The sequence below is a fragment of the Sus scrofa genome, chromosome 12 (genome assembly GCF_054392235.1).
Source record: "Sus scrofa isolate SSC_HxYL_T2T_F1_AM1 chromosome 12, Sscrofa_HxYL_maternal_Yorkshire_Landrace_v2.0, whole genome shotgun sequence".
Classification (NCBI taxonomy): domain Eukaryota; kingdom Metazoa; phylum Chordata; class Mammalia; order Artiodactyla; family Suidae; genus Sus; species Sus scrofa.
The window spans coordinates 4,158,833-4,180,837 of record NC_139394.1 but is presented as its reverse complement, the minus strand read 5'-3'; the positions used below and the strand labels follow the sequence as shown (position 1 = coordinate 4,180,837).

Sequence of the window (22,005 nt, the reverse complement as noted above, 5' to 3'; positions counted from 1 at the left end):
GCTCCTCGGAGCTGACAGACACTGTGCCTCCAGTGAAAACCTCATCTCTGCAGGCTGCTGCTGCCTCCTGCTCCATTAATGCAACTTTTGCTCAGTCGCTGCTTCCACCTTCCTGGGCTCTGTAAATAACCCGGCAGCAGGCTCTCACCTGTGCCCAGTGCGCCGGGTCCCCTGGCCGGGTGCCCAGGACGGGCGCCCCGCAGGGCTTGGCGGGGGGCGGGGGGCTGCCTTTGATGACCCCGCACCCAGAGCTCTACGGAGGGCTGGTGGGAGGAGGTGGGAGGAGGGGGCTGGGCCCAGACCCACTTTGCGGGGAAGGGGAGGGAGGAAGAGGTTGGCTTTGGAGGAAGGGGGCTAGGCTTCCAGCTCTGCTGTTCCCTCTCAGGAGGCTTTAGGGAAGCGGGGGTGTCTGACGGTGGACTCCAAATGGTGGGCATTTCCAAGCCCATTCCTTCTGGGTTTGGGGTGATTTTCTTGGCTGTGCCAGACTGACCTGCCTGCCTGAGTGCCCTCCGACCCCGGGAGAGCGCCATGCTGAGAGGGACGGAGGCTTAACCTTGGGCTCCCTGGGGGGCTCTGGACCCCCATTTAAGTGGCCAGTGCCAGGAAGCAGGTGCTGCACAAGGGTTTGCCCTGAGACCCTGGGGTTTGCAAAGGCAGAGACAGGAATCTATCTCCTGTACGTGGGCATCTGTCTCAGGGTCCTGCGGTCACGGCGACAGAGCGCCATAGACCCGGAACCTGTGGTCACACAGGCCTGGAGACCAGAAGCCTGGGAGCTCGGCGTGGGCAGCGTTGGTGTCCTCGGAGGCCCCTCCTTGGATTGCAGGTGTCGGCTCCTCCCCGTGTCCTCACGTGGTCGCCCCTCTGTGTGTCTGTGTCCTGATCTCCTTTTCTTTAAGGACACCAGTCCTGTTGGATCAAGGCCCATCCTAATGACCTCATTTCAACTTTGTCATCTTTTTAAAGGCACTCTTTCCAAATATAAGCTGAGGAACAGGGGTTAGGAGGTCCGTGTATGAATTCAGGGGTAGATAATTCAGCCCACGACAGCATATATATTATAATAATATATTTTTAAAAACCAGAAATTACCTTTGATCTTTCTGCACAAGCTAAACGAGCTGCGGGTGTGCTTGCTTTGGACGCAGCCACTGTCTGAGGGCATGGGCTCTGGTGGCCGTCCAGCCCTGCCCTGGGCACCAGGGCACCTGGGCGAGTCCCAGACACGGTACCTGCCTTCCAGGACGAGAAGGCAGGAGGGACACAGGCACACACACGGGGAAGCCAGCAGTCCCCCAGCATTTCCAGAAGGAGCAGACCTGGGGGGCTGCGGGGGGGGGGGATGCCTGGGGAGCAGGCAGGAAGGGGGTCGCCGTACAGGCTGCCCGGAGTTTACCCTGGGGACAGTGAAGGACGTCAGGCAGGGCCACCCAGGTGTCTCATGATTTCTCTGGGGTAAACATGCACAGCTAATAAAAACACATCCACATTTTCCAAAGCGGAGGGGTCCGCCCAGCTGGGTCCTTTATGGTGGAAAGATGGAGACCCCTCCCAGCCCGGGTTCCTGTGGGGCCCGTGCTGCCCACCGCTGTGGGCTCTGGGTCTCTCCTCCGAGGAGCGGGCTGGGACTATTGGTCAATGTCATCCATCCCGGCTTTAAACTGGGAGCTGAGGAGCCTGCAGGCATCGCCAGGACTGGTGTGGGGCGAGGATTTATATTTGGGGAGAAAATCATCCTGCTTTTAAAAAAAGCAGAAGAGAGCTCTCCCGGGGGGCCCGAGACAGCTTCTCAGTCACCGGCAAGGCGCCGAGGAAATTCCCTCATCCCAGTTTGGGTTCATGGGACAGAGCTTTGGTCGTTGCAGGGAGCAGCCTGAGAACTAGCATCCCTGAGGAGTGAAGGCTGCAGGACCGGGCAAGGGGAGAAAGTCAGCTCTGGGGCAGCCGTGACAAAGGCCCCGTCCTGGGGAAGCCCTAGTGACTGACCCACGTGAGCCTGGCTTCAGGTGCTTAAGGCCACACGGTTATAACCTGGCAAAGCATCTGTCCAGGTCATTCTTCCATTTAAAAAAATCAAATTGTGCCTGAAATGAACACAACATGGTAACTCAACTGTACTTCAATTTTTAAAAATACCCCTAAAAACAAATAAATGAGTAAGTAAATAAAACTAAAAAACCAAATGATCTTATTAGTGAGTTGTTTATTCTGGATATGTGTCCTTTATCAGATATACATACAAAACCATTTTCTTTCAATCTGTGAACTGTCTTTTCATTTTTTTTTATTTTAGCCTTGTCTTTTGAAGAGCAAAAGCTCTTATGTATTTATTTTATTTATTTATTTTGTCTTTTTAGGGCCGCACCCGCAGCATATGGAGGTTCCCAGGCTAGGGGTCAAATCAGAGGTACAGCTGCCGGCCTACACCACAGCCACAGCAATGCGGGATCCTTAACCCACTGAGCGAGGCCAGGGATCGAACCCACATCCTCATGGATGCTAGTTGGGTTCGTTATCACTGAGCCACAATGGCAACTCCAGAAAAAGCTTTTCATCTGAGAAAACCAAATCTGTTAGCTTTTTAATGATTTCTGGTTTGTGTGTGTGTGTGTGCACGCGCGCACGCATGTGCGTGTGTGTGTGTGTGTGTGTGTGTGTGTGTGTGTGTGTGTGAGTTTCATCTTTCCCTAACCTTTTACCCTGTATATTTTCTTCCGGATATTTTCTAGCGTAACGGTAATATTTATGTCTATGATCCATGGTTTGCTGTATGGTGTTTCAGGATGAAGGCTTTTATCTTTCCACGGGAATATTTAATTGTTCAACATCAATTGCTGCAAAGATTATCCTTCCTCCTGCTGAATTACTGGAAATTATCTTCATTAGCGTAGCTTTAGAATATGTCTTGAAACTGGGTAGTGTAAGTGTACCGACTTTGTGTTTCAAAAATGTGTTGCTATTCTAAGCTATTTATCATTTCCATATACATTTTAGAATCTGCGTTTTACTTTTTTTTTTTTAAAGCTTGTGGGAGTTTCAGTGGGATGGCATCGAATCTGTAGATCAATTTACGGAGAAATGGAGAGTTTTATTATATTGAACCTTCTGATTCATGACCATGATGTATCCCTCCATCTACTTAGGGTTTTTATTATTTTTATTTATTTATTTTTTTTATCTTTTTTTGCTATTTCTTTGGGCCGCTCCCGCGGCATATGGAGGTTCCCAGGCTAGGGGTCGAATCGGAGCTGTAGCCACAGGCCTACGCCAGAGCCACAGCAACGTGGGATCCGAGCCGCGTCTGCAACCTACACCACAGCTCACGGCAACGCCGGATCCTTAACCCACTGAGCAAGGGCAGGGACCGAACCCGCAACCTCATGGTTCCTAGTCGGATTCATTAACCACTGCGCCACGACGGGAACTCCCTACTTAGGGTTTTTAAATTTCTCTTGGCAAAGTCTTATCATTTTCAATATGTAGGACTTTTCATGTTTTGTTAAACTTATTTTAAGTATTTTGCCTTTGAAAGCTTTTGGAAATGATACTGTTTCTTAATTTTAATATCTAATAGTTGCGGTGCAAGTGTGTAGAAACAGATCTCATTTTTATATATTCACATTGTCTGATGTGACCTTGCTTAGTTCACTTCTTTGTTCTAGTAGATTTTTGGGTGAATTTCTAGGATTTTCTTCATGGGTAATATGTCATTTATTTTTTAGTTTCCTTTTTTTTTTTTTTTTTTTTTCTGTCTTTCTTTTTCTTTCTTTAATGGTCACACCCATGGCATATGGAATTCCCAGGCCAGGGATCGAATCCGAGCTGAAGCTGAAAACTACACTGCAGCCGGATCCTTAACCCACCACACCAGGCTGCCACAGAGACAAGGCTGAATCCTCAACCTTCTGTGCCACGACGGGAACTCCCCATTTTTCCTTTTTAATCTATAGAGCATTTCTTTCTTTCTCTTGCTTTATAGCACTATGACTTCCAGTAAATATTGAAAATGATGCAAGTGGCTATTTTTGCCTTGATCTTAAGTATGATGCTATCTGCACATTTTTGTTGATGCTCCTTCAAGCTGAGAAAGTTCCTGCTACACCTACCTCTCTGTGAGGTTGGTTTTTTTTTTTTTTTTTCCCATAAATGGGTACTGAACTTTATCAAATATTTCCTTTTAGCAGATATGGAGATCTTTATATGAATCTATTCCTTTTGAACAAGATTTGGTGGTTTGTCTCTTTTAGGGAACTGGCATATATCACTCAAGTTATTAAAGTGTCCTTTTTAAGGTCTGTCAAGTCGGTAGGGACGCCCCTGTGACAGTCTTGATATCGCGAATCTGTGCTTCTCTTATTTTGTTCTTAGCAGTCTGGCTCTACGTTAATCAATTTTATTGATCTTTTCTAAGAATCAGAGCTTTTGGTTTCATAGAGGATGCAATCTATTATCCATCCTGGTTTTCATCTGTGGCTTTGCCGCTTCGGGCCATTCCGGTGAATGCTCAGCCCAGCTCAGAGTGTGTGTTGTTGTGCCTGGGTAACTGCAGCATCCCTCCCTGAGAGACGCCTGAACAAGGTGGGTGCCCATGCACTGTGCTTCCGTCCCACCCCGGCACCTGGTCCAGGGCTCAGAGACACCGTCTCACTTGGTGCTGTGTCTGCTTCCAGGCTGAGCGGTGTATTAGTCCAGGGGTTACAAACTTGGGGTTCCCTGAAACAAGGAAATCTGAGTTATTTTCAATATTTTAAAATGCAAATTGAAAATCAGAGTCTTAGCAGGTCTGTCCTGAACCTTTATTTTATTTTATTTTTTTTAAAGTAATGCAGTCTTTTTTATTTATTTATTTATTTATTTATTTTGTCTTTTTGCTATTTTTGGGGCCGCTCCTGCGGCATATGGAGGTTCCCAGGCTAGGGGTCCAATCGGAGCTGTAGCCACCGGCCTACGCCAGAGCCACAGCAACGTGGGATCCGAGCCGTGTCTGCAACCTACATCACAGCTCACGGCGAGGCCGGATCCTTAACCCACTGAGCAAGGGCAGGGACCGAACCCGCAACCTCATGGTTCCTAGTCGGATTCGTTAACCACTGCGCCACGACGGGAACTCCTGAACCTTTATTTTAAACTCGTCCCCTCCCACCCCCAATCCCCCCGACTTTGTTCAATATGCCTCTAGATTATCTGTCATCTTTTAACACATGGTGCACAAAATGCACGTTTGTCATATTTCCTGTCGTATTTCTGTCTGCCTCTCCCTAGCAGTAACACAAATGAGGGACCTTTCTTTGGCTCCCTAACACACCTCAAGCCCCTCTGACCAGTGCCTGGCACTCAGTGGGTGCAGGGAGCAGAGGCAGACCTCCCTGGCTGCCCGTCCAAGCTCTCAAGTCTTGGCTTCTGCCTGGGGGCTGGATGCGGAGCAAGGGCTGTAAGTGGCAGGTACACATGTCTCTGATTAATAAAAATGGGGAAACACATTTCTACTTCCTGAATCCATTCAGTGTGGTTGGCAACATATTTCAAAATATGGAGCCCACGTGGGGGATGGGGCAGGACAATAACAGTCGGGAACCTTGGCTCAGAAGCAGAACAGCCAGTCCTGGGTTTGAGGCCCATCCTGCAGCCCCACTCACTCACCGTGGAGCCTCCTACCAGCTCCGTTCCCTCCTCATCTGTAAACCAGAGGCCAACATCTGCCCTGCGTACCTCACAGAGGCTTCGTGGGGATTCTGAGAGATAATCTGTGCAAATAACCCCTAACCTTCACATAAAAGTGTAAATTCACTAAGATCATTAGAGGAAGAATGACGTCAAGGCAAGACTGCATCATTCTGCACTGAAGCCAAAGCTCCCTTAGTGAACGGTGTCACCCCGCCAGGTAGCCTGATGATAACGCATACACTTGGCCACACCAGGCGCTGCGGCAGGCGGGGAGCCGGTCACACGTCTGAGACTCACGGCAGTGTGCGGGGTCCGGTGCTGAGCACGTGTGAGTTACAATGAAGCCCAATGACACACCGTGTCCTCGATGATTAAAAAAAAAAAGCCCTAAAAATACCAATTGCACAAAATCGGAGGTCCCTCTTCTCATCACCTGGTCGTGAAGGAAGAGTAGCACTAGCGAGGAGGCGAGGAAAGAGAGGAAGACTCAGAGCCTCTGTCCTAAGCAGACCTGCATTCCTGTCCCCCCACCAGGTAACAGCTCGGTGTCCGATGACCCCTGCTTGGTCTCCGCTTCCTTCTCTCTTGGGCAAAAATGCAGTGCCTCCCAGTGGTGGCTGTGAGAAACAGGCTCAAGGGGCTGGAATCCCAGTCTCTGCCTTTCATGCAAGAAATAAGATGGGAAGAGTTCCCTAGTGGCTCAGCAGGTTAAGGATCCAGCGTTGTCACTGCTGTGGCTCAGGTCGCTGCTGTGGCGCAAGTTCCATCCCTGGCCTTGGAACTTGCACATGCCATGGGCAAGGCCAAAGAAAGAAAGAAAGAAAGAGAACACAGCAAAGGCCATCAGTGCTGTGAGACGGGGCCTACCACCCTGGGTCCTGACATTGTCACTGGGCAGCATTTCCTGGGTCTGATGTGCCGCTTAGCTTTTGTAAGTGTCAAAACTGCCCCGCTCCATCCCTGACGAGGGCCCGTCAGCGGCTAGCCGGGGTGATTTCATTCAGACACAGCACTGTTTTGACTTGTCAGGCGCCACTGCTTTTGCTGCTTTTGGCACACACGGTCCAAGCTGTGGGTCCCTTGCCAGGTAACCAGTACCCTGGGCAGAAGGCGGCTTTGTGCTCCCATCCCCCGAGAACCGTGCAGAGGCTGAGCCAGGTGAGGCTTTTTCCCTCTGGAAAAGTACACATCTGTCCCCCGAGAACCCCTGCCCCCCGTCTTTATCAACGAGGAGACTCCGCAGTTGCTGGCACAGCGCCGGCTCAGCTTTGCAGCTCCGGTATCTGTCCCGGAGCCGTCAGTCTTGGCACCAAATGTGTTTGTGGCCATTCCTCCCTCTCTTGCCTCTGTCACATCATTATGGCAAACCCCAGCCAGAGACTCAACACCCAAGGGTCTCAGAGGAAGGGATCCCATCAAACTCAGTGGCCGTCCCCAGCAACCCACACAAACCTGCGAGATCCACGGCAGCATTCAACACACCTGAGCCAGGGTTGCAGGGCAACCGTGACACTGAAAGGACGGTCCCCGCCCCACCACACACACAGCTCTTTGTCCTTCCAGTTATGGTCCTCGCCAGTGGGCCTGGCCAAACGGCCAGGTACCCAAGGCTTCCTGTAGCCCCCTCAAGGTCAAGGTCACCCTCGCCTCTCGCCTGGCCCTGCCCCTCCTGGCCTCTCCTGCACATTGGCCGCCCTGGGCCCAGAAGGTGTGTGACTCCAGGGTGTGAGATGGGCCTTCGCTTGGCTTACGGGTGTGATCTGGCGCACCCAGCGCACGTGTCCTCGGTTTTATTAGCTTGGGACAAAAAGAGGATTGTGGGTGAGGTACGGGGTCGGGCAAGGGTTCTTCAAGGTGGATGGCCATGCGGACATGCGCATTTGCAGAAAGACAATGGCAGAGAGAGAAGCACGGAGAAGCACAGCTGAGATGGATGCGACAGGAGGGCAGACGGGGAGTTCCTGCAAGAGGCAGCTGGCGAGAGGGGGGAACACCAGGGGGGCTGAACTTTGCAAGAGGGAGGGGCCCAGCCCATCACTGCCTTGAGAAGCCCGAGAGCACGGTGGGGTGCACTCTCGGGCATTTTTTAGCAGAGGGAGGAACCCCTCCAAAGCTGTCTGCCTTCCCTGTCACCCCTGGGCCTTCTCATCTTGAGAGCACGGTGTTGGTCTCACTGCCTTCCTGCAGCCCAGCCCGACCCTCCCCAGCTGCTCCTCAGCTCCCCTGGGTGCCTGCAGGTGCCCGTAGGTGGTGGGAGGGGCCTGCCCAGACTTCACTTTGCAGCAGCCCAGATGCTGCCAGCAGCCTGGGAGCGATACCCTAGGGGACAGGGACCCAGAGCCCAGGAGGGCCAGTCCTGGGGGAGGTTCAGGGCCAGGTGAAAACACCCAATGACATGTGGCAGGGGGACTTGGGGGCTGCCTTTCTAATCAGGAGACTTGAAGGGGTGAGAAACTCCCTCTCCGGAGCCTCAGAGCGTCAGGAAAGCTGTTGTCCTAAGCCTGGGGGTGGCTCTGGATTGGCAGCTGCCATGTGGCCCCGGGAGGCCTGTTTCTTGCCTTGAAGTGGGGACTAGGCATGGGCCCCGCCCCCTTCAGGGCATACAGTGCCAGGCCAACGGAGGGGGCACGGGTGCTGCTGCCACTGGCCTCCCATCCTGGGAAGCTCACGGCTGAGGCGAGGAAATGGAAGCGTCCTTGGCTTCAGACGCAGGACGCTCCCGGGCCAGGCCAACCAGAGCCAGGGAGATTTATGGGAAGGCTCTGGGAGGAGGGGATGCTGGCAGAGGCAGGGGTGCTGGCACAGGAGCCCTCGCCCTCATCAGCACCAAGGAGGACTTTGCCTAGGGCCTGCCAAGCCCCCAGTTCAGGGGTCACAGTGCCAGGAGACTGTCTGGCTGAGCTTAGGACACGTCTACACTCTGACCGTCCAGGGCAGGAGACGCAAAGCTGGGCCCTGGTCTTCTGTAGAGGGAGGTGGGCATCTGGGCACCACACCGCCGGGGGCACCACACTGCGATGGAGGGGAGCCAGCGGCAGGAACCCCGCATCCATCTGGCAAGCATGTGACGAGGGGCATGAGGGCAGGGGGCCAGAAAGCAGAAGCGGTTGGGATGCAAGACGCGGGTGGGCAGCGCGCACGGCGAGCGTGCCGAGCTGGCAGTGTGGCCGGGGCCAACCCTTCCCCGCCCAGCTTCTGTAGACCGTGTGTTCTATTTGGGAGCCTTGGCAGCTTGGGCTGGAGCTCCGGTGCCACACGGGGAGCTACTCTCCACTTCACAAATGTCCCCAAGAACATGAATGCTTTTCCCACGGCCTGACGGGACAGGAATCACCAGACTCTGCCTTCTCTCTCTGTGGCTTCCAAGCCCGCGTCCTGGGGCCCTGCTCTCATGCAGCCAGTCGGAGTGCATTTGCTGTGGCTTTGATCAGCCTGGATTGGGAAACCTCTCAGAAGAGGGGGAAAGCCCCCCAAACCTCCGTTCCACGGAGTCAGTCTTTATTTCCATCGAGAAGCCCCAGGCTCACATATTTCTGTTCTTGGGGGCTGCGGGTTTTCCTCTTGAAGATTGAGCTGTTGGATTGTGTCTTTGCACAGCCAGATGCCACTGGGGAAGCAGAGCACAGGCTGTTTCGCAGGGGAGGAAGCAGAGGGGCCCAGCCAAGCCTGGTTTAGACCTGGGTTTGGACGGCCCATCTCTCCTGGCTCATCCCGAAGTGGCCAGAAGCCAGGAGTCTCTTGGCCAAGAGGGCCTGGCCAGTGTGGGTGCCTCCCCCGAGGTCGGCTCCCATCTGCATGCCCTACACCCCCTCCCAGCCCCTGTTAATGCTTGAGGCTGGGGGTGCCGGGCGCCGGCTGGGAACCAGCCCCTCTTTGCATTTTCCCAGGCTGACCGGCCACCTGCGAGAGGTTTTCGTATCCTCAGAATCCTCCTTCTCCCACCGGCATCTAGAATGAAGCCTCCTTGACCTGAGCCTGGATCCCTCCCTGAGGCGTATCTTCCGTGGTGCAGGTGGAAGCATTTCCCGGCCCTCCCCCTCTGCCGCCTTCTCCCTGCCCTTTCCCGCTGTTATTGCTTGTGCTGATTTGCATGCCATTTTGCTTGTGGTCTCCATAGCAACAACTACCAAATGGCCTAAGGATAATAGAGGGGCTCTGGGGGCCGTGGGGGAGCCCGCGAAGGGGGGGTCGACTTTTAAAAAACACACAAGGTGATTCCACTGCTTGCCTGGCACAGGCTGGCAGCCCTCTCCATCACTCAAGCTCCCTCGTGCCTCTCACCCAGGGGCCTGGTCCCCCTTCCCAAGCCAGGGAGGCAGCATCCTGCAGGGAGCAGTGCCTCTGGCTCCAGAACAATGAGAAGAAGGAGGGACATGGAGGAGGCGGGAGGGAATGGGAGCATCCACCGAGGGCAACCAGAACCTTCTAAAAGCGGCTCTGTCTTATGATAAAAGTCTCAGGCTGAAGTCTTTTCTTTTCTCCTTTGTCATTTTGTCTCTGATCTCACCTGCTTCCTTCCACCCTTTCCAGCCTCTTTTCTGCAAAACAAAAACAAAAACCCAAAGCATGACTTCATGTCTTAGTCCAGAATCCGGAAAAATAATCCTCTAATTCCTTACATGTGTCCAGCCCTGAGCTGTTTATAAAATGCGTTCGTAGCCACCGACCCCGAGTCCTGGTGAGGCTGGAGGCAGGACTGGGGGAACCCTCCTTGGTTCAAGAGGAAGAAGCTGAGGCTCAGGCCTGAGGGGGCAGGCAGAGGGGGCCTGCACATCTTGCCGCGGGACCCTGGAACCCCATCCCCTATTGCGAAGGCCCCACATCTTCCCAGATCCTGCCTCGCTGATTCCCACAGCACCACCAGCTACGGGATCTACGCTGCAGGCTTCAGCCTCTGCCGCTGGCACCCGGGAACGTGCGTGGGGAGAGTGTGGTGGCGTGGGGGAGGGGGGCAACGTGCCAGATGAGAACGAGAGACGAAAACAAGCATTGCTTGAGGAGTGGAATAAAGCCGCACTGCTCGTCCCCTTAACAGAGGCAGAAATGAGATGCACGGGAGGTTAAGCACCTTTTTTGAGCATAAGTGTGTGTTCGCACAAACACACATATGCGCGCGCGCGTGCACACACACACACACACACACACACGCACAGTGTTTCTATTGGGGCCAGATGTCACGAAGGACAGGCCCCACCTGATGAAAGCCTTCCTGCTGCTTCCTCAAGCCTCCCCTGGCTTAGTCTCAGGCAGGGAAGGCAAAATCCCGCAGGCCGAAGCCAGCCCTCTGCCTGCTTTTGTAAATAGTTGTGGGAACACGGCGTGCCCGTCCATTTGTGCGTGGTCCGTGCCTGCTTTCGTGCTCCCAAAGCAAAGGTGAAGCTTCCAGCAGAGGCTCTATTGCTCGCAGATCCTCCAACATTAACCATTTGCCCCTTTAAGAAAGAGGTGTCCAACCCCTGGTTTAGCGAGTTAATTGCAAGAATGTTCTCAGGTGCGTTTTCATCATTCCTATGCCATTGGGTCACCTGTTGGCCAAGCATGATCTGTCAATCACTATTTTGGGGGAACCACTTATTTAAGGATCACATATTAAACTTCTGTTCTGTGATAAGTACAGAATAATCCAGGAAATATGTGAAAAGAACACAGCATCCTGCCCTCAAAGGGCTCACAGGATCCCCAGAGGCCATCACCACAGACACTGGGTCCAAGCAGAAGGGGGATGGGTGACCCAGTGCAGGGCTGGGGCTCTGGGGGGACCTTAGGGACAGCTGCTGGTAAAAGGGACAAGGAGTTGAATCTCCCAAAACCGCTAGCCAGCAGCAGGGAGGAGAGTCTGAGACACAGAACCTGGAAAGAGACCCAGGTCCATTCCGTTTGGGACACATCAGGCTTGAGGTGCTGGTGACACAGCCGAGGGACAATGGCCCCAGCACCACCGTGTGATTCAGGTCCAGTGCTCAGGGAGAGAGCCTGGGCTGGAGGTGCAGATGGGGGTCGTTACTACGTGGCTGGGGTGCCCAAGAGAATGACAACCTGCTGGAGAGGTTAAGGCGGGAGAGAAAAATTTAAACTGGAAGTTCAAGGTAGGTCTTTCTGCAGCACAAGCCACCGCACAGCCCCATACGACCTTCCTGACGACTGTCTCAGGGACCTACCAGCGCCTGGAAACATCTCACAAAAATCCAGAAGCCTCTGCACCCCCGTTTGGCCAGACAACCCCGAGCGCCAGAACTTTCTGCATTTCCCTCCAGATGGCACCTACCCCACAGCAGTGAGGTGGACCTGACCCCCTGGTCCTCCATCCGAGAGAGTGGGGGTGGGTCTCAGCTCAGCAGCCCCCAGGGCTCCAGACAGCACCTGGTGACACAGCGGGGGCTCAGTAACGATGCCTCCATGATCGGCAATCGCCCTGCAAGCTGTATGTGTTCTGTTCTTTTCCTGCGCTTCCATGAGAATAACGTGCATGGATTTTGGCTGCAGTGAAAACAATTGCTAGGATAATCTTTGCAGCCATAAGATCATTTTTTTTTTTTTGGAAGTGCGGGGCCAGTTGCTGAAGACTGGCCAACAGAATATTCTGCAATGATGGAAAAGTCCCATATCTTCACAGTCCAGCAGGGTAGCCCCAACCCCCTGTGGCTATCCAGCCCTTGCAATGTGGCTAGAGCAAAGAAGAATTGAATCTTACATTGTGTCTCACTGCGGCTCATTTCAGTTTAAAAAGCCAAGCTATTAAACCAGAGGTATCCATAGTGGACGGGTCAGCTCGGCTGGCCAGTCTTATGTGCCAGGAGCTTCTAGCAGGGAGCCTGGGTCCCCTCCTCCAGGAGAGATGGTCTGTCTGCTGAGTTGACAGGTGCAGGCAGGGGGAGGGGCAGCTGGCTGCCAAACAGCTGGCTCAGCTCAAGGAGCGTTCTCATTCCCCCAGCTCCCTCCCCCCAACCCAGGACCTGGCACGTGGATGCGCTGGACACTTGGCAACTGCAGCCACTCCGCTTGCCAGCTCCCACCACCCGGCCCACCCTCCCTTCTCATTCAGCTCAGGGGCAGCAACTTCATTTCCCTTTGCCAAGATCAGGAGCCAGTGTCCTGGCACGTGCCAGCCCTGACGGAGTGGAGAGGAAGCAGCTGGCAAGGCCCGGCCCCACCCCCTCGTTGGGCAGCATCTGCATCCCACCCCCAGAACCTCAGCCAAGCTCAGTGCCTGGGCTCAGGGATTTGCATGTCCGACCCCAGAGGGTCCTCAGAGGCATTCTACTTGCCTGCACCTCTGCTGCCTCCATCCTGGGTCTTCAGCACCTGCAGAGCCCACCTGAGGGGGTTGGTGGGCATGCAGATTCCCAGGCCCCAAGCCCCCACTACCCCAGCCCAGAGATCGGAAGCTGGGCCTGAGAATCTGCATGCCTAACCCTCCCGCAAGGTTCTCCTGAGGCGGGTGGTCTAGGGACCACGTGGAAAACCCTAGATCTGCCAACCAGTGGGTGGCCGGACTGGACCCCGGCTGCAGCTCAGCAGACCCCGTGGAACAGACAGGCAAACAGAAGGGACTGACCGCCACCGTGGCAGCTAGTTGGAAGCTGCCAAAGAGGAAACTGGGCTCCTAGGGCTCCCCATCCTCTCATAGCCAGGACAGAGGGTCCTGGGCCCTGTGGCCCCTGTCCCTAAAGTCAGGGAGGTGAGAAACAGGCTGCAGGGGGAGGATGGAAAGCAGAAGCCATCTGACCTTGGCCTGACCCCACCCTGCAGGTGACCCTTTCTGGAAGGGCCTTGACTTGATCCCAGAGGGTCTGCTCTGATGGGCAGGTGCCACCAGGAGACGGGGTGGGGTGGGGTGGGGGGGACCACGGACACAGAACCGCAGGAGATGGGAGGGTGGAGAGAGAGGGAGCCTCCAGGCCTCCTGCCTTCTGCCTCTGCCCCCACTGCTCCTCCGCATGCTTCCCCCCCCCCCCCCCCCCCCCCCAAAAGGCCCCTGGTGGCTGTCTGCAGAGTAAATAAACACCAGGAACTACCTGCTGTGTGTGAAAAGGGAGGGGGGTGGGAGGATGGGAGGGGGGCGGGAAGGGAGGAAGGAGACAGAGAGGGAGGAAGGGACCGTTTTTTTTTTTTTTTTTTTTTTTGCAAAGCTGGTGGAGGAGCAGAAAACAAATACTGAACAAGAAAAATGTCTCAAACACTGGTTTCTGCCCTCTCCCTAATGAGCCGGTGGCCTCGGGCCTCCAGCCCCTCTGCTGGGCGAGGGGCAGGGGACTCCCTCCCGGCCTGGACAGGCTCAGGTACCCTGACATCAGCTTGGACACCCTGGGATTCCAGCCTTCTCGCTGCCACCGCCGCCAGGGACCTTCTCCAGAAAGGGATGGTGTTCTTGGCGTCTGCCCTCCTCCCGGGCTCCCCAGGGGGCAGGGAGGAAGCATCGCCCTCCAGCCTCGTGCAGGTGAGGCTCATCAATCAGGACAGGAAAGGCTGCCAGGCTCCGTCTGAAGCCACCAGGGGCCCCAGCAGCCTGCTGCGCGCGTTGTCATAAAGTATGTTGTCACCTAGGGAAGGATCACACCGATGAAATATTTCAGGAGACAAAAACAAGAGGTGCATTGATTTTTCCACGAGGTCGCACAGCTTCTGGGAAGCCTCTTGTAACTCAGTTGTCGTGAGGTCTCCCCGGACATCCATTTAGCCTGTGATGTCAGCGGCCTTTGACCCAGATGGGCTGCTGCCTTCCCTGACCACAGGCTCTCCTCTGCAGAGGCCAGCCCATCCCCTGGCCTTCCCAGGGGACTCTGGGGACCAGGTCCCAGGAAAAAATTCCTCTCCCGACTCTCCCAAACCGGCTCTGAGAAGGGTCTGCCCAGGAGGCTCCAGGGCAGCCTCTGCTCATCAGCAAAATTTGTCGTTAGTTAAGTCCCTGACTTGTGCAGAAACACCTAGCTCCCTGACCACTGCCCGCATTCCCCAAACTGAACCCCGAGTGCTCTTAAATATTAATGGAAAAGTTAAGGCTGAGCAAAGCCAGTGCTTAGGAGAAAACTGCCATTGAAAAGACAGCTTGTGATTCGTGGTTCCCAAGAGGAGGGGGCAGGCCAGGCTATGCAGGGCCACGCGGGGGAAGCACCAGAGGCAGCCAGGAGAAACATAAGAGCCTGTATTGGGGTTCCCGAGGGAAGGGACGGGAGGGCTTAGGATGGGCTCGTTTGAGCAGTTCCAGGAGACTCTGGGGCTGCCCCTAGGTGTCCGGCTGGGATGACGAGGCCAGGTGGGGAAAGGGCCAGAATGTAAGAGCCTGTAGGGGAGGCGGTTGGAGGCACGAGCTCTCGACGGCCCTTTACTGCACAGAAGGGATCCCACGATCTCCTGCAGACCTACTAGGCACCCAGCAGACAGAAGTAAATGCGCAGTGAACTGAAGGTATCAGCGACTGTTACTGTTGGCTCCTGTTCTCCTCGGGACTCCCAAACATCCTTCTCCGAACCTTCTTCCCAGATGATAAGACTCATCTCCAGATGCTCACCTCTTGCTTCCTGCCAAGAAACAGGAAAGGGGCAGCGGATGTCCCAGAAGAGCCCGGATCAGTATCATACAGTCTCATCCTTACCAGCCAGAAACTTGGGTCTCACTCGCGATCTACTCACAACCTACCTGCTCCGTTTGAGTACAAATGGTTGGGTTTCACAACCCACAGCGCAGTCATCACGGGGGAGGGAAGAGCCAGGAGAGAGGGCAGACGCATCCATCCTGGTGCCAGCAGAGGGCAGATGAGACGGAGGAGGGAGCTGAAAACACGGAGCTCCCTGGCGACATGACAGGTTGGGGATGGAGCGTTGTTATCGCCGTGGTGGAGGTTTGATCCCTGGTTCTGGAACTTGCCATGGGCACAGCCAAAAGAAAAGAAAAGAAAGAGGGAAAGAGAGGAAGGAAGGAAGGAAGGAAGGAAGGAAGGAAGGAAGGAAGGAAGGAAGAATACATGAGAAAGCAAATGTTATGAGTCTGGGCCATTCTGCATGGGGTGGGGTGCAGGGGGCTTCTGCACAATGTACCCACCAGAGCGTGGATGGGACCAAGCGCGGGGCGGTGATGCATGGCCAGAGGCACCACTCCCAAAACAGCACGCAAAGGTTGGGGTGATTTATCATTTAGGAAGGTCATTTTCAACCGATGACGGTGACCTTGTGGTTGGTGGGAAACCTTTGGGCCTGGAGTAAACACTCCAGCAGCAGCACCTTCTCGCCGCGATGGAGGTACGTTCTACTCTCTTAGAAGCATCTGCCTTCTTCCTCCTTTCACACGAAACCTACCAAGAGTTTGGTCCCTACACACTCCTGCCCGGAGGGATCTCCTCCCAGGCGGGCCGGGCTTGGCTCTTCCCTGGACGGTACCTGTGAAGGTGGTTTCTGGGCTGCAGGGGACCACCAGGACCCAGGGAAGCTCCTGGGTTGGGGAAGGGGGTGATTTGAAGAAGATGGACAGGGAGGTTGGGGCCTGGAAATGACCATGGGCCCAGCCCGAGCCTCCCCTGCCCTCCCCCCTGTCGCTCTCAGCCGGCAGCTGACAGGGTGACAGGTCTGGGTGTATTTTTTCAAGTCTCCGGAAGAGCGGCCAAGGTCAGGGGTGAATGTGGCCACGAGAAATGGTCCGTTGGGATGACATCTGCAAGCCCAGGTCCCTGGAAGGAGATTCCCCTTCAAGGCCTCTGCCTGCACTTTGCCTGACCGTCGCCAGGTCTTGTTTCGAGGCATGACGTTCTGGCTCCAATGCGGCCTTCCTTTCTCGCTTGTAGGCTTTGCACAAAAATGCTCTTTAGTATTTTATTAGTGTTCCACGTGAGCGGGTAAAAAAATCGTTCTCTCTTTATGTTACCGTGTGGTCGGGAAAGGTGAGCAATCAGCCCTCCTTTCAGCTTGTTCTTATGCTGCCCTTGCAGGGGGCAACTCTGCCGTGTGGCCAAGACACACGACTTCAGCCTGACCTCGCACCAGCTTTGTGAACTAAGTGGGCCATGACTCTTCACTCCAGCGTGAAGACAGGCAACCGGCAGCTCCCAAAGGCAAATTACTAGTCCAGGGGCTCCCGGTCCCCACGCAGCCATCTCTGCGGGCCCCCCCGAAAGACCCCCTCGCTCCGCTCAGCTCCGGCCCCTGGGCCACCAAGCCCCTCCCCTTCCTCCGCCCTCCCTCTCCCTCTTTGGGGAACTTGCTCATCATCCCCGCCTCCCACCCCAAGATGAGGTCTCGCGAGAGCCGATTCTACACACCCACCTCCACGTTCAGTTGTCACGAGGGCCGTGCGAATATTTACACCACAGAAATGGGCAAAGGGCTGGGGTCCCCCTCCCCGCCCTCCATCCAGTTCCCTGTATCCCGTCTCTCTTCCACCAGCTGGTTCTGGTCAGAACCCGGGGCTTTTTCTCTCTCCAAGAGAAATGCACCCTTTCCTGGAGCCCCTTAGGCTGTGCGGGGCTGTGCGGGGCTGTGCTGGGAAAGGTGGGCCCGCTGCCTGGAGGCACAAAGAACCTCTCAGGGAGGAGGCGGGAGGAAGGACCAGGAGTTTAACGGTGATGAGCCCTCGAGCTCATTTTCTTCTGCGGGTCGAGCCTCCTTCAGGGCCTCCTTGTAAATGCCAGTCAAACCTTATGATTTTCCTCTTTCATTATTCAGCGAGGAGGAGGCAGATTAAAAATACATGATGGCATCTTCCAGGTCGGATCGCTCAGCGTGGCAAGGGTGCTTATCAAGGGTCCTTGTTCCCGCTGAGACCATGTCTGGGAGGTGACGCTGGGCCCCCACCCCCAGCGACCCCAGCCTCCCCAGACCTCATCTGCTGTCTGGGAAACGCAAGCACGGCTCCTGTCAAAAGAGGCAGGGCCTTTGTGTTTTATTGAAAGAGACAGGATTTATTTTCCTTCTCCTTGGCCTCCTGTGCTTTGAGGTTCCTTAAAGCCGGAGGATTCAGGAATAAGCAAAGAAATCAGATCCCCCATCAGAGGGGCTTTCTGGCTAATTGCCTCAGCGGGGATGAGCTGGGCATCCGCTGGCGCTTTGAAATCTACTTTCTCATTAGGCCTTATTGATCCGCAGGTGGGACAAGCCCCAGCTCCCCGCCCCTTTCATTTTAGAGACACTTCTTGGAGTGTCGCTCTTTCTTTGGACAGGGGTTCTGGGCAGGGGACGGGTAATGCTCGGGACCCCCCGGGCCGTGCTGGCTCTGTTCCCATCCTGAGCTCACCCCTACCCTGCCACCCCTGCTCAGGCCTCCCTGACGGACAGACCCGGGACTGCTTTGCCCCTGAAGGCACCAGGGGGTGGAACAAAGGCCCCTTGTGCCCCGGAGGAGGGCGTGCCTGGAGAAGGTATATCCCTTTCCTGCACCAGTGTCCTCGAGCCTGCACGTTCAGACCCGCAACAGCCAAATCTGTACATCTCTTTCTGATTCCATGTTTAGGGACATCCCGCTGGCAGTTTGAAATTGGCCTCAGTGGGAGTATTTACACCACGGAAATTGGCAGGCACCACCACCACCAGGGCTTGTGTGTTTCTGGAGAGCCTGTTGTTGGGCATTTACCTGCACACTGCCTCACCCCCCTGACCCTGGGGCATAACCTGCCCATCAGGTTCTTCTGCATGGAAGCAACAGAGCAGGGCCTATCAGAGATGAGCTGGAGCCAGGAAAGGCCAGTGAGTGCATCTGCTTGTCTAAGTACCAGAGCAGGGACCTCAACAGTCCTGACCGGTGAGCAGGCTTCTCTTTTTACCCAAACTGATGTGAACAGGGGCTCTAAGGCTAAGTTACAGCCCTAGCCCCCTGCAGAGACCCCCATGGGGTGAGACAGAGGAGAGAGGTGAGGCCACAGAGACCTGCCTCCCCCAACCATCTTTAGTCCCCATGAGGAAGGGGTCTCTGGGCTTAGGGTTTTGGAGCAGCGAGGTTGGGGCTGTGATGGGCAGTGCTGCCAGCTGCTGGTGGACACAGAGGAAGATGAGGGAATTTAGCTCCAGTTAGGTCTTGCCCACCTTGGGCAGCCCAGGGAGGCTCCAGCAGAGGAGTCGTGGTCATGCCCAGAAACCAGACCAGGACTGAGGGTCAACTGGGTAGCCAGGGCCCTGGAAGGAACAGGTGGCTCCTGGCAATCCACTCCTCTGGCCACGCCGACCCCTGAGTCATCCCAGAGCCACGCATCTCCCACAGCTCCTGGGACACAGCAGCCCAGGTGAGAGACCCGCCCGCCTTCCTTTCAATTAAACGGAGGCTCTGGGAGGTTCCTGGGAGGAAGAAGCCCCACAAACAGGTGACATCGCCAATCTCACCCCCCGTCCTCTTCAATTTAATAAAGGGGCCCTAAAGTCGGATTACGGCAGGGAGCCCACGGCCTCTTTAAACCAGAGAATCTGACTCTGCTCAGGGGATATTTGCAATTGCCTCCAGCTTCCCCCTGAGCTCAAAACTTATGTGCTTTCTGTCTTTGCTAAATTACCACCTCCTCAGGTTGGTGCTGAGGGCAGTCCCTGCCGGAAAACCCAAGTGTCAACACTCTTGGCAAGACTCGGAGCCTGTAACTGGTTTGGAAATACTGAGTGGGTTGCTCTGAAGGCTTCAGGGGGGAAGGGGGGACTCATGTCAAATACCGAGGCCCCTTGATGGTGCGGGCATAGGTGGTGGCATGTGCCATTCATGTGAGCCCGTGGCACAGAAGTATCATGAGGATTCAGATTTGGGAACGCAGCCTCCAGAGCCCCAAACCAGCCCTCGGAGCCAAGGCTGCTGCCAGCATCTTCCAGCCACACTGTGTCCCTTCCTGGGAGGGCCTGGAATAGTGCCAGCAATTGGGACGCAGCAGGCACCAGGGCAGGCCACACCTACACCTGCCTCTGAGGAATTTCTGTTGTCCAAAGAGCGTTCCCCGGACGGAGTGGCTGTCAGCAGCTCAAGGGCAGGGTCCTGTCTCGTCTCCCCCGTGAGAATGGTCGCCCAGGTCAGAGGCAAATCATGGAACCCGTCGGAGCCTTTGCAAGATGACTCTCCCCCGAGTCGCTACGAGCATGAGGTCGTGACCTCTTAGACCTTCCCCCAAACCCCCCCAACCAAAGACTGCGTCCCACAACTGCATCTTCCTAACAGCCCCGTGGGTCCCCAGGGAGCATGGTCTCTCTCGGCAGCAAGTAACACACCCAACCTGTGCTGCTGCAGATGTGCTCCCAGTGGCCACTGGCTGATAGGACACTGACCCTGGCTGCATTCCAAGTGCTCCGCAGCCACGTGGCTAGTGGCTCTTGGACAGGACAGACTTCGAACCATCCCATCACTGGAGAAAGTTGGGCAGCACTGGTCTCCACTCCCTGACCCCAAATCCCAGCGCTGCGGGAAACCAGCCGTGTGAACACGAGCTCATCTGGAAACCTCTCCGAGCTGCGGTTCCTTCGTCTGTAAAATGGGACTGATCGGCGTGATGAGGATTGAGTGAGATGCTGTGTTTTAAGCACCTGACATTATGCCCGGTGTGGCGGATTAAAAAATACACCCTCAGATTCTGGGGTTCCACTCCCTTCGAGAGGCGGGGTTCAATTTCCCTCTTCTTGATCGAGGCCTGAACTGAGTGGGGGGCTGCTGCTGCACAGAATGCGACAGAGGTCAGGACGCGTCACTTGCAAGACCAAGTCATAAAAGCTTGGGACTTTCTCCTCCTCCTCTTCTTGAGCCACTCGTGCTGGGGGAGGTCGGCCACTTGGGGGTGAGGACACTCGAGCCGCCCTATGGAGAGGGTCACGTGGTGAGGAACTGAGGCCTCCAGCCAACAGCCGTGTGACCTAGAAGCAGCTGTAGATGACTGCAGCCTCGGCTGACGGCTGGACCACAACCGCACGCGTGGTCCTCCCCGGGCCAGCACCCCTCCGCTCAGCAGCTCTCAGATTCCCGACCCTCAGAAGTGGTGTGAGATCATAAATATTTGTTATGTTAAGCCACTAAGGTTTGGGGTAATTCGTTACACAGTAATAGGTAACTAATGCTCGTGGCCTATGGTCTTACTTAATTAATGGTAGCCATTCTAGCCAACTGGCCATAGCGCTGGCCTGCAGGAGCCCAGATCTGCTGGCTTGGGCCGTGGGGCCGCCCAATCGCTCTCCTTCTCCTTGCAAATGAAGAAACTGGCCCTCGGGCCTTGGATGTCGATCTGGGAGGATGGTCAGTGCCACCACACCAAAGTGGTCATCTGACTCGAAACGCCAGCCGAGGAATAAGAAGGTGCTGGCAAACTGGGGGCCTGGGGCTCCCAGGCTTAGGACCAGCCCTGGGTCCAGTCCGCCTCCGGAAGCCCCTTCCGGCCCCAGAGGGCCTTCCCGGAAGGACCTTGGTGTCACCCTGTGCCCACCCTTTAGCCTGGAGGCTCCAGGAGGCTGGCCAGGGCCTGTGAGTGCATCCAGACTTTGCAAGGGGAGGAGGCCTGAGGCTGGTGGGGGGCGGGGGAGTGAGGTCCAGGGCTCCCACCTTTGGCGCCAGCCCATCCTTAACTCTGTCCTCCCGGAGGGTCACTCGTCCCCGGCCAAGCCACAGGCCTCATCACCTAGGTGCCCCCTGTCTGCTTCCTGGGACACCACCCAGCCAGGCAGGTGGATTGAGACTTGGGTGCACCACCCCACCCTACGCAGGGACCTCAATGCCTCTGAGCGGGCACCTCCACACCCCCCATTGAACAAGGACCCCAAAGACGGGGCACCCCCAAAGTAAGAAGACAGATGGGGCCAAGGTGGCCCTCCGCCCGTGATTCTTGGGGAGCCGTGGCGTGTGCAACCCGGGACTGCACACGAACATTCCGGTCCGGGCTCTGAGTCCACGTCGGGGAGGGAGGAGGATCCTGCCGGCAGGCACTTAACAAATTGGCCTGAAACGCCCCATCCCCGGCTCCCAGACCTCCGGGCACCAGAGAGGGTGAGGAGGGAAAGGCCCGAGCCTGGGCAAGCCGATTAATTGAAGAGGGAGTGCAGGGAGGGGGGGCTGCAGGCGCTCCAGAGGCCCCGCCCTCCCGAAGGGCTATGCAAATCAGGGGCCCCGCTTTGCTTTTTCCCAGTAAGTGAAAGTAAGCCATCTACACCGGGGTTAACAATATATATTTATGAGATGTGGCCAGCTGCTTCTGTGTTTTCACATGTGTTTGTTGATGAAAGGTAACCTAAGGGTCAGATTATTATGTAAATAACTACTGAGGAGGTGGCAGTGACCCCCCCAACTCCCCCCCAAGAGTCATCTCTGCAGCTTTCAGGGGGACTAATGAATATTGGATCTGGTCGTGTGCTGGGCGCCCAGGCCTCTCTTTATGGAGAGAAGGGGTGGAACGGACAGACTCGTCTCCCT

At 55.5% G+C, this 22,005-nt stretch overlaps 1 long non-coding RNA gene across 2 annotated transcripts in view; it reads right to left on the bottom strand.

Annotated features, from left to right (window-relative positions):
- Nucleotides 1-4,178: 4,178 nt before the first annotated feature.
- Nucleotides 4,179-22,005, bottom strand: part of LOC102162292 (uncharacterized) — a 73,638-nt gene continuing 55,811 nt past the window's right edge. Inside the window, exons 4-8 of one of the 2 annotated variants that reach the window (XR_014820813.1) lie at nt 15,706-20,406; nt 15,304-15,526; nt 15,031-15,185; nt 13,951-14,207; nt 4,179-4,716 (exon numbers count right to left, since the gene is read on the bottom strand). This is a non-coding gene — a long non-coding RNA (uncharacterized LOC102162292). Of the gene's footprint in view, nt 4,717-13,950; nt 14,208-15,030; nt 15,186-15,303; nt 15,527-15,705; nt 20,407-22,005 lie in introns of those variants that run through there. The other variant, XR_014820815.1, reaches the window with a different exon arrangement.